The sequence below is a fragment of the Dasypus novemcinctus genome, chromosome 11, assembly GCF_030445035.2.
Source record: "Dasypus novemcinctus isolate mDasNov1 chromosome 11, mDasNov1.1.hap2, whole genome shotgun sequence".
NCBI lineage: Eukaryota > Metazoa > Chordata > Mammalia > Cingulata > Dasypodidae > Dasypus > Dasypus novemcinctus.
In genome coordinates this window covers 21,230,089-21,242,969 of record NC_080683.1, presented here as the reverse complement: position 1 = coordinate 21,242,969, position 12,881 = coordinate 21,230,089, and the positions used below count along the sequence as shown (strand labels likewise).

The 12,881-nt window shown below is 34.0% G+C and overlaps 1 pseudogene; it reads right to left on the bottom strand.

The window, feature by feature from the left end:
* Positions 1-1,272: 1,272 nt before the first annotated feature.
* On the bottom strand, positions 1,273-1,930 carry LOC101415933 (UMP-CMP kinase pseudogene; annotated as a pseudogene).
* Between the last annotated feature and the right edge of the window lie 10,951 nt (positions 1,931-12,881).

The following is a 12,881-nucleotide window of genomic DNA, read 5'->3' as shown; positions in this document are numbered from 1 at the left end:
GTCTATTCATGTCATTGCTCTCAGTTCTTCTGGTTATATACCCAGTAGTGGTATTGCAGGGTCACATGGAAAATCTATATTCAGCTTTCTTAGGAATTTCCAAACAGTCCTTCAGAGTGGCTGAACCATTCTACATTCCCACCAACAGTGGATAAGCATTTCTATGTCTTCATATCCTCTCCAACACTTGTAGTTTTCTGCCTTCTAAATAGTGGTCATTCTAATGGATAACTTGATTTACATTTCTCTAATTGCTAGTGATGTTAAATATTTTTCATGTGTTTTTTCACCTTTTGTATTTCTTCTTTGGATAAATGTCTATTCAACTCTTTTGCCCACTTTTAAATTGGGTAGTTAGTCTTTTTATTGTTAAGTTGTAGAATCTCTTTATATATATCATAGATATTAAATCTTTATTTTCTTAATTTCTTCTTCTGAATCATTTTACCAGAAATCTAGCACATGCATTTCAAAGTTCCACTGCTAGGGATTCTATTAAGGCCAGTTTAATCATTAATAACATTATATAATAGAGAATAAGAAACATAAGCTGTTAGGTGTGATTCTTGTCCCTTACTCTCAGATTTAAGTCAGAATAAAGTTGATATTCTGTGTGGTTCTGAACCCCCATGTTCTCAGCCCAATCCCTGGAAGCAAAGAAAATGCCCTGTCGTATAACTTGTACATACAAATTGTAGTAAAATAAAGCCCACATGTTTTTTTTTTTACCTTTCTATAGGAAATAGTCAATTATTTGATAAATACTAAAACACTTATGGAAATCCATTTTATGAGTTCATTACTAAACACATTTTCCAAGAACTGACTACACAAAAAGTTCTTTTAAAATTTGGTCCATAAATTCACTTTACAGGTTGGAAATTTAAAACCTGCAAGAAAAAGAGAAATTAAGGATCCCTAATCCTAACATGTTGCAGTAAGAGGGATATACATGCATACTAAAAAAGTTTTGTTTACAGAAGGCACAGGCTATAAAAGGGGTATTCTTTTTGAAGAAAAACAAAAAGCTAGCTGATACTCTTCTTTGTTTTGTGAACACCATAACTAAGATGAAATTGAACCTGAATTCACTGTCTACTCCTGTGACAAAAAGAAAAAGAAGTTTAAAATTTTAATTTGTCTTACTACATACTTTCCAGAGTTGAGATGAAATTAAGAAAAGGTTTAAATTACCTTAAATAGGGGTTATAATAGCAGCTATCAAAGCAATATTCAAGCATGATTTCAAAGAATGCTTTCAGGTTCTTAGACTTAGCTTTCTTTGTCAAAAATCTTTACAGCTTCATCAAAAACTTTATCAACAGATTTAAAAGCATCTGCTTTCTTGAGTTTCCCCATTTCCTTATATAAGTCAATAATTGGTTTTGTTGACTGAAGAAAGGTCTGAAGTCTCTTTTTCAAGCTTTCTCTGTTGTCATCAGTCCTACCACTGCTCTTTCCCTTCTCAAGACATTATTCAATATACATCTCATTATTACAGTAAAAAAACAGAATGAAGGCTATATCTGCCTTCCCATCCATGGTCTTGATTGGAAACCCAATAATGAAGAATTTATTCTTCTGGGCATTGGAAGCCATTCTCTGATCTATTACCCTCTTTAACAAACTGATGGTTATCTCAACTGGTACAATCTTTCCTTCTTTAATGTACTTTCCAGTTAGTTCACCATACTGTGAATCTGGGTTCTTCCTTTCATCACGAAAAAGGTCTTCTGCAGAAAGGTGTGTAAACCATATTTCTTGATATTGTGGGAACACAGGGTTCCCTTGCCAGCACTGGGCCTGCTGAGGACAAACACAACCAGTGGCTTCAGGAGGAAGAGAGGGCAGAGGGAAGCAGCCAGCAGATAAGCAGTGGGAAGCCAAGGCTCAGAACATGCAGCAGCTGGCAGTGGCAGCAACCCAGCATATACCACAACTTAGTGGGACACTGGGAAAGCTGACAGTGGCCAGGGCAGCAGAGGCTCTGAGCTAGTCTTTAACTTTTGATTAGGGAGTTTAATCCATTCACATTCAATATACTACTATAAATATATCATTTACTTCCACTATTTTATTCTTTGGTGTTCACATATCATACCTTATTTTTGTCTGTCTTTTTACCCTTTTGGTTATCCTTTCTGACAGTCTTCCCTTTTATACTCTCCTCCAAGACTCTCTCTCTTGTCTTTTCCTTTTGGGCTGTAGAACTCCCTTTAGTGCTGCCTGCAAAGCCTGATTCTTTTTTATGAATTCTCTTAATTTCTGTTTATTTGTGAATATTTTAAACTCACCTTCATATTTGAAGGGCAATTTTGCTGGATAAAGAATTTTAGCAATTTTTCTCTTTCAGTATCCTAATTATATCTTACCACTGTCTTTTCACCTCCATAGTTTCTGATAAGAGATCTGCACTAAGCCTTACAGGATCCCCCTGGTGTATGATGGTTTTCTTCTCCCTTGCTGCTTTCAGAATTTTCTGTTTATCTTTGGCACTTGACATTCTGAGTAATATGTTTCTTGGAATATATCTATGCAGATTTATTCAGATTGGAGTACGTAGATCTTCTTGGACATGTAATTAATTTCTTTCATGAATGTTGGGAAATCTTCAGCAATTATTTCCTTAAATTGTCTTTTTACCCCTTTTCCTTTCTCTTCTCCTTTTAGGACTCCCATGACAAATACGTTGTTGTCATTTATGTTATCATTAAATTACCTGAGACCCTACTCATTTTTTCCCAATATTTTCTCCTCTGTTCTCTCTCTTCAACTTCAGTTGTTCTGTCTTCTACAACATTTCAAGTCTGCTCTTGTATGCCTCTAATGTGTGTTTGATCTCACCTATTGTGTCTTTCATTCCCATAAGCACTATTATTTTTCTACTCAGGTTTTTTAATTCTACTTTGTGTTTGCTCACTGTCTTCTTGATGTCCTTTATCTCTTTAGCCACAGTATGTTTCAACTTGCTGATTTGAGTTAGGAGATTTGTGTGACCCTCATTGATTAGTTGTCTCAAATCCTGTGTCTCAGCTGGAGCTTTGATGTATTCCTGTGCTTGGGTCATATGTCCCTTTTTAGTAGTATGCCTTGTAATTTTTTACTGATGTCTAGCTAAGGTATCTGATTATGATGATGTATTTATTCTGCTCAATTTCTTTCTCTTCAAAATGCATTTAGTGGCAGAGGCTGTGTGTTGCTGCTCTTCTTTGCTCCTCAGTTCAATCTATTCTAGCTCTTTAGGATTCTCCATGTTTAGTTGCTCAAATCTGGGCCACAGACCTAGTAATAGTTCCTCTCTCTCCCCTTTATTGGGGAGATGAGCCCCTGTGGCCACGTCTGTCCATTGTCATCAGCCAGAGGCCAGAGAAATTAAAGCTGTGTGCTCCAATGGTAGGGAGATGGGCACCTGCAGCTGCAGCTCAAAGAGTTTTCTCATCAAGCTTCTTTTCCCTTGTCCCTCTCCCCTGGGTAGTGTTCATGTTTCCCCTGGTGTCCTGAGCCCTAGAGCATTTTTCCCAGGCTGTTTCTGCCTGTCCTCAAGCTAATTTTCAGGGACAGAAGTGAGTCCTATGTCTCTCAAGTCCTCCATTTTCCCATAAGTCCATGTGTCATTGCCCTTTAAAGGACAAATAAGATTGGTTATAGATATATCATGGTTCTTTTGCACATTATGGAAATGCATGTAAGAAGTCAGTCTATATTTTGTGTATAATGATTCTTGTCTACTCTATCCCAAAATGCCTTTTCATAATATATTTTTCAGTAGTTTCTTCAAGCTGCCACCTCCACATTCATAACTTAACAATCCTGTTAAAACCAAACCACTTGCTCTCCTATTACCAAATGCAGCTCTTATTTAATAACTATTACCTTATTCTGAATAGCACATTCTTGAAGTATGTTTCTTGCTAAAACTGAAAAGTTGAATGTTAGCACTAATGGAAAGTTTCCTGTTTGTCAGTAACTAAGTCCTAGTAATATTTTGGGTGGTATAAAAAAAACAGAGTTAATGGAGCCACACATATCTATTGAGTACTGATCTAAAGCTATAATTGCATTAGCTCACTTGAACTTTAGAAAAAGCCTCAGAAACAATGTTATCATCACAATTTTATGGATAAGGAACTGAGTGTCAGAGTTGGAAAGATAACTGTTGATAGTCACACAGATAATTAAGAGTGACAAAACAGGGATTGACATTTAGGCTTTCTAACAACAAAGTCTGTAGTCTTAAATACCATGTCGATATTATGGTATATCATAAAATTGAAGTATGTACCATTGTAGTAACTGAGTACAAAGGAAACACTGTGGCAAGTACAAATGTATCTTTCATGAAATCAATCTTGATTTCTCCAATTAATGAGTAAAGGTATGGAGTTAAACTAAAGAGTATAGGTTAGTAGGAGAGAGAACGTAGGTTGAAAAGGGGATACTGATGCTGAATGTACATAGAATGTTTAATAATAATGTAAATATGTAGAAATGGATAGAGTTAATGGTAATGCATTATAATGAGTATAATTTACACTGCAGATTTGTAAATGTGATTGTGACTGAAAAGGGTAGTCTAGGGGGGTTAATGTTAATTGAAAGATTAACTAGATGATAATCTAGCTAGATAATCTAGGATCAATTATAGTGAATTTGTGATAGATGAAGACTGTGGTTTGTAATATAAACACAAGAATGTTCCTCTATTAAAAGGTATTAAAAATATGGTGATACATGGGAACATGTAATTAATGTAACTTACAGACTATAGTTAACAGCAATAATGTCATATTTTTGTGGCAAAGACAAAGAAGGTACTATATTAATGCTAGAGGTTAAAAAAATAATACGAAATTTAGTTTTATGAGATGTGAATACTATCAAGCATTTTTTCTTCATTTTTTTTTTTTTTTATTGACAAGGAGAACTTGGTCATGGCATTTGACCATTCTTTGCTACTTTGTTTGTCTTTCAGAACACTGAAGAAAGAGTTGAGTTTATTTTTGGGATTGGATAGCATAAATGTGCCAGGGCAGGATTTTTCATGGTCATGCTTCCACGGTTTGTTGAGCTCCCTTTTGTCTGCTATTTTATTTTTTGAAGTTTAAATAAACTTTGTAAAAGTTTTATAAAGTTTATACAATTTTGTTAAAAAAATATGTAATGGAGTATTGTTAGTACTCTGCATTGTGTTCAAACTCATTGTTACATTTAATTAATAATATTAAGCACTTATTTTAATCAAGACCCCATCCTAGGATTTGCTGGGAGAATTTATTATTCTGCATGTGATTAATAATATGAGAAGATTACAAAGAATTATCCCCAGGTTCAGATCTGAGAAAAAGTTACTCAGAATAGAGGTAAAATGGAAGAATTGTGACTTGAACTGGACTGGGAATGATGAGTGAAACTGTAGCCTGAAGAAATTAAAGAGAAAGAGTGGCATGAAGAATCTTTCTAGGAAGTGTATTATGACATAAAACAAACAAACAAAAAAAGGGACATGTACAGTGTATAGTGTGTGGTGGTTAAAGATAAGACAGAAAAACAAGTTGAATCTGGCATTTTGAAATCAGGGTAATTTTATCTTTATCATTTGTTATTTGTGTCACATATGAAATGAACAAGAAAGAATGGGAAGATAGTGGCATTTTTTTTAGAACACTCCACATAGGAGAGTATTCAGACATTAGCCTAAAACAGAAATACCAGAATATTTTGCATAGAATAGCTCTCATGGTCATGATCCATGAGATAATTAACTAGTTGATTTAAACTCTTCTCACAATTCTTTTCTTAGCTACTAAGAAGATAGAATGATTAACTGAATTAGATTACTTTGGCTTTATAACTCAGATAAGAATGAGAGAACTTGTCAAGAGCCTAGGAAACACAAGAAATAGGATAAAAATATGTTTGAAGTTATAACCAGTGCTTTTGTTTGTTTGCTTGTTCTTTGGTTTTAACTGAGAAACTAGTCTCTGTAGACAACAAGCAATTGTTAGTAGCTAAGATTCATTAAAAGATATTTTTGAAAACAAGAGAAAATACAAATTTAAAATAAAAACATGCTAAAGATATCATTTTACCAATTAATTAAATGGTGAAACCAGGCAGAAGTTACAACCACTGCAAGGGAGAATTAACAAAAAGAGATACCTGTAGAGATCAGGATATTGAAATAAACTTCTAAATGGATGCAGAACTGGCTCATCCATAAGAGGGTGCCACTGAACAGAATTCATTTTCACTGTTAATAGTTCTTTCTAATTTAGTTTTAATATCTAGACAGTTGTAAAATAGTCTAAAGACAGCAAATATGCATATTCTTTAGGATCATATAATCTTCAGATTAGTTAACATTCCATTGAAAGGATATTCGGGAATCTCCTTTGCTTATTTTAAAGTTTTAAATTTCCCCTTATGTTATGAGATAATTTCATGAAACTTTCTGGATGTTAATCTTCCCTTCCATGTTGGGCCCAGCAAAAGGACAAGTCAGTGAAACCACAGTGGTTATTGCTGAGAAAATTTCTATGAACATCTTCAATCTGTAAACAGAGTGCAGGATAGGAGGGAAATATTATGGAATAAAATAGGCTGAAAGGTGCATTGTCAGAAGTTGTTTTATTTTTTTCAGTTGATAATAATATTAACTATATAAGACTTCATGAGATACAGAGAAACACTAGAGGATTGTCCTGCTTTTTTAATGCAAATTCTTAATATAATTAATGGCAAATTGGAGATTGAGACAAAATGTTTTTTAAAAGTTTAAGAAGAATTATGTGGTTTAGGGTGGTTGGAAAGGTTTCGCAGAGAATTGGAGTTGGGTTGTACAAGGCAAAGTTTACAAAATATTGAGGGCTTGAAGGAAGGCTTTCCAGGCTTTTAATGTTAAGTAAGAAAGAGCTCTAGTTTGGTTATGTTCCTTTTAAATTAAGATGCCTCGAACTTAATATCATCTTATTCTGGAAAAAAAAGATGACTTGCAAATTTTCACTGTTCATTGGTAATGTACCAGGTCACCCAAGAGTTCTGATGGAGATGTACAATGGAATTCACATGTCTTCATCCCTGTTAACATGGCAACCTTTGTGCAGACCATGGACCAATAAGTAATTTTGACTTTCAAGTCTTATTATTTAGAAACACATTTTGTAAGGCTAGAACTGCTCTAGATCATGATTCCTCTGATGGACCTCGGTAGTCAATTGAAAACTTTATGGAAAGGATGAACCATTCTAGAAGTCATTAAGAACATTTGTATTTCATGGGGGGAGGCCAAAATATCAACATTAAGAGGAGTTTGGAAGAAGTTGTTGATGCCCACCTTCATGGATGACTTTGAGGAATTCGAGACTTCAGTGAAGGAAGTAACTGCAGATGTGGAGGACAGAACAAGAGAATTTAGAATTAGAAGTGGAGCCTCAAGGTGTGGCCTGCAATCTTGTGATAAAATTTTAATGGATGATGAGTTCCTCCTTATGGATGAGCAAAGAAAGTGGTTTCTTAAGATGTAATCTATTCCTGGTCACCATGCAGTAAATGTTGTTGAAATGACAACAAATGATTTAGAATATTATGTAAACTTAGTAGATAAAACAGCAGCAAGGTTTGAGATTATTGACTCCAATTTTGAAAGAAGTTCTATTGTGAGTAAAATGCTATCGAATAACTTCTATACAGAGAAGTCTTTCATGAAAGGAAGAGTCAATTGATGTGGTAAAAATCATTGTTGTCTTAGGTTAAGAAATTGCCACAGCCACCCCAACCTTCAGGCCACAACCTGGTCATTAGGGCCAGGTATACATTCTCCTGATATGTGCACTAGAGTTATTCTGCTCCCTACCAGAATCCATACTGGGAGTGTAGGCTGACTCCATGTTGAGCTGGTGATGGGTGGGGCAGGGGTCAGACAGGATGCCAGGAGATCCTACTGGTTTTAAGAATCCTTTTCCTTGATTTGGTATTGGACCTGTTGCTGCAGTAATTTAACTATTTTCTGCAGCTTTGAGAAAGATGTTACTGCTTTTCTTGCTGATTGTTCAAAGTTTCTGTTGGCAGATGGAGCTGCCATCTTGATTGGGGCAGGTCCTTTATAAATCGTTTTTTAAAAACAGATCAATTGTATTGGTACATATTAATAAAGCATGGAATTCATATAGATTGTACTATCAATGGTATTTGGTATAATTACATAGTTGTGCGTTCATCATGTCAATCATTATTAGAGCACTTTTAAGTGTTTACCTCAGTGATATTATTTAACTCATAGAGTTGTGCTGCTATCACCACTATTCATCACCAAGACTTTTTCATGATTCCCCCAAAAAACTCTACCTATTAGGCAATCTCTTTTCTTTATCAGTATTTATTGATATATATTAACAAAGCATACAATCTATCCAAAGTATACAATCAATGGTATTTGGTATAATCACATAGTTGTGCATTCACCAATTCAATCATTATTCAATATTAATAGTAACGATAAACAAAAAAACCCAGACAAACAAAAAACTGTATCCTTAATATTCACCTCTCAACCTCTCTAAGCTTTCCCATACATAGCTATTTCATTTCCGTCTCTCTAATTTATTTTGTACATTCATATTTTTCTAATCTTAAGCATTTTTTCAATTTAAATGATTTATATTAATAAGGCATAAATACACTAAAAAAGTACAATCAATGATATTTGGTGTAATCACATGTTTGTGGATTCATCACCCTAATCATTCCCAGAACACTTTCATTATTCCAATAATAATAAACAGCAAACAAACGAAACATCACCTCTCAATCTCTCTATGCTTCCCCTGCCATACGTAGTTGCTATTTTGTTTCCTTCTCTCTAGTTTATCTGTATTTATATTTTGAAAAAACTGTCTTATATATGCAATGTCACCCATATTCTTATTTTACATGAGGTTTCATTATATTATATAGGCCTACGTTACATTTTTTAGCTTTCCTCCTAGTAATATGCATGTCCTTAGGCTTTCCCTTTCAACCATTGTCATACCTATGTAATGGCTCTGCTAGTCATGAACACCATGATGTGTTCTCACCATTTTCATTCATTTCCAAAGATTTACAACCTTTTCACAAGTCCTGTACAAATTAACCATCAGCTTTCTATTCTCTACCATCATTCTATTTTCTAATTATATTCTAATTACATATTCTAATTATTAATTCCATGAGTTTACATAATATATTTAGTTCATAAAAGTGCAATCATACAGTATTTGTCCTTTTGTTTCTGTCTTGCTTCATGCAACATAATGTCCTCCAGTTTCATCCGTTTTGTCATATGTTTCATGGCTTCATTTCTTCCAAGTGCTGCATAATATTCCATCATGTGTATACACCAAAATTTGTTTATCCATGCATCAGCTGATGGACACGTGATTTGTGTAGCTCAGGTCCATTGTCATACTTACAAAGTAACATTTCCCCTTTATCCACATTCAGATATATATTAAGTGCTGCTTAATTATGTTCAAAATGTCATGTTTTACCATCACCACCATGCATTATCAAACATTTCCATTTTCCCAGATAGGAACTCTGTACATTTTAAGCCTTAACTCCCTATTCTCTATTCCCACCCTGTTACCTAGTAACCTATATTCTAGATTCTGACTCCATGAGTTTGCTTATTCTAATTATTTCATATCATTGAGATCATAGAATATTTGTCATTTTCTGTCTGGCTTATTTCACTTAACATGATGTCTTCAAGGTTCATTCATATCACATGTATCAGAACTTCATTTTTACTGCTGAATAATATTCCATTTAATCTATATACCACATTTGTCATCATAGGTTGATGGGCAGTTTCCATCTTTTGGCAATTGTGAATAATGATATTATGAATATCGGTGTTCAAATATCTATTTGAGTCTGTGCTTTAAATTCTTATGGGTATATACCAAGTAGTAGGATTGATGGTAAGTCTATAGTTAACTTTCAAGAACTGCCAAACTGTCTTTCACCGTAAAATGGCTTCACCATTTTACATTGCCACCAGCAATAAATTAGTCTTCTTAATTCTCCACATCTTCACCAAAACTTGTTATTTTCGTTTTAAAAATAATATTTACTGTAATGGGTATGAAAAGGTATCTCCTTGTGGTTTTGATTTGCATTTCTCTGATGGCTAATCATGTTGAGCATCTTTTCATGTGCTTTTTGGCAATTTGTATATTTTTGAAGATGTACCTATTCAAGTCTCTTTTGCCCACTTTTAAATTGGATTGTCTTCTTCTTGTTGCCAGGTAGAAATCTTTTATATATTCTGAATACTAAACCATTATCAGATATGTGATTTCCAAATATATTCCCCAACATACAGGTTGCATTTATCTTTTTTTTTTTCTTTTGCTGTTTGTGCTTTGGATAAAAAGTCTAAGAAACCATTGTTTAACACAAGGTCCTGAAGATGCTTCCCTAAGCGTTCTAGGAGTTTGACAGTTCTGGCTCATATTTGTAGTTCTTTGATCCATTTTTGAGTTGATTTGTTGAAGAGACTATTCTTTACCAATTGAGTGTATTTGCTCCATTGTCAAAAATCAGTTGTACATGAATGTGAGGGTTGATTTCTGAGCTCTTTGTTCAATCCCATCAGTCATTATGTCTGTACATACATTCACTTTTAAGAGCTTTTCATTTCTTATTGAGAGTTCAGGGCAGCTTTGCTTCTGGTGCTTCAGTTTGCCTATTTTCATTTTTAATCGATAATAATTCTGCTTTACAAAAGCAAATTGGAATGTGTTCTTATATTAAAGGCTGTTATATACAGAGAAATGGCAACCATATTTTTTAAAAAATCTCTATATTTTCATACCATTCATATTCTAGGATGAAGTGTTCCTTCTAGACATTTTAAAGGGTCATTTTACCCATCCTACCACTGTAAATCATGTAATTAGACATTGTTAAGGAGAGAAAATACGAATAACATGTAAGGAGGGTTAAATCATGAACGTTAAAATTCGAATGAAGAAGCCCTTTGTATTCTAATGTGTTATCCATAAGTAATGCAGACTTTTTTTTTAGTAGAAGCAGCAAACAAAGATCAAGTTATGACGTACCAGCCATTGAAATATTTGCATGCCAACAATGTAACAGGAATTTTCATTAATCAAAACATGTCAGTCTAGACGTTATTAGAAAGCCACAATAGTAGCCAAAATCAAATCAAATAAACATATAAATGATATTATTTGGACTGCCTAAAATATTAAAATATGCTATACACTATCGTATCAAAACACAAAAACAAAAAAATTTCCCACCATGCAGGAGAAAAAGCAATTTTTACTTTCGTAGACGATGTTGACTCATGTATAATGAGAGAAAGTGATTGACTCTTCATTTATTGTCAACTGACTGCCAGAAACCAGACAATCAGAAAAGAGTTATCAACCATCCTGGGGTATCTAATGCATTAATATGTTTTGCAGGGATATAGTTTTCAGTTGCAAAGAATTTATAACTTTGAGAGACAAAACCAAGAGATACAACATCATGAGAAATTTAGATAAAGCATTATATAATCCCTTGTTAAACTGAGTTCAATTGTTGCAGCTCAGAAAAGAAATAATTATTATGAGGATAAACAAGAGTAGGTTGTGAAAGGATAAGTTTTGTACAGGTAATGAATAAAAAGGTTCAGGCAATTATAAGCTAGGAGAGTAATAAAAGCCAAGACTTTGGTGGAAATAGAAATGCATTGTATCTGTGAAACAAAGTAAAGTAGTGCATTTATGTGGCTGACTTGGAGTGTATAAAACTCACAAGGATTGATTAAGAGCGGTGTCACGGTGTCAGTGAAGGCCAGACAAGAATGTTTAGGTTTTCAAGGGCAGGAAATAAACAGATATTGTGAAACTTTGATTAGGACTCTAATTGGATAGATAAGTGAAAAGAGAATCTAGGACTCCTGAGTAGGAAAGTGTTTAGGAAAAAAACTCAATTTCTTTGAAAAAATTACAGATTAAGAGGTCCTCTAGAAGCTGATCAAGGTTAAGTTGTGTCAAGCAGCATGAATAAAACGTATTACCTTGAATGAATGTGCTTCTCATCCTAAGAGCCCTGTGGAAATGGGCTATTGCTCCTGGCCTGCCTGAATTATCTGATATGTGCTCATGATCATTTCAGAATAAAGGAAAAATTGAAAGAGACCAATAAAATCTCACCCAAGGTTATAGATTCTTGTGGCGCTTCCTCTCTGCAAATAGTATTACTCACCTCAGATTTGAGGTTATTCTCTACCTCTCCCCTCAATGTCCCCACCACTTCCTTGTATAGCAGGGTGATTGAGTAAAGAAAGAGCCTGTCAGCTTCTCCTTTAATAATGAGAAGTATGGATTGATTGTCACAGTAATTGCAACTTCCTAAGGAGAAAGGAGTTGAAATAGAAGCTCTGGGCAATTGCAGACAAGCAGAAGTAGCTTATTACTCTCAGCACGTTATTTTTTATTTCCTCAGTAACCAGATCACCAAAATATGGGGAGTAATATGTGAGACTGTTAAACAAAATTTGTCTTGAAATATTAGTTTCTATATCACCAGAATTCTAAATACAGTGGAGTTAATGTACTTAGCTGCCAAATCCCATTATATTAAAAACCATTAATAGCCATTTATTTCAGCAGATACCTTTCAATATGTTCAGACTTTTGTAATAACTTAACATCATTAAAAGCAGGTTCTGAATAAGCATATTTTCAATCTTTTAAAAAATACCACCAGCAATGTAAGAAATTCTGCAATTAGAACAATTTTTAAAGTTCACTAGCATTTTTAAAATATCCCCTTTAAAATATAAAATAAAACCACATTGAGTATCTCATTATCACCAGGTG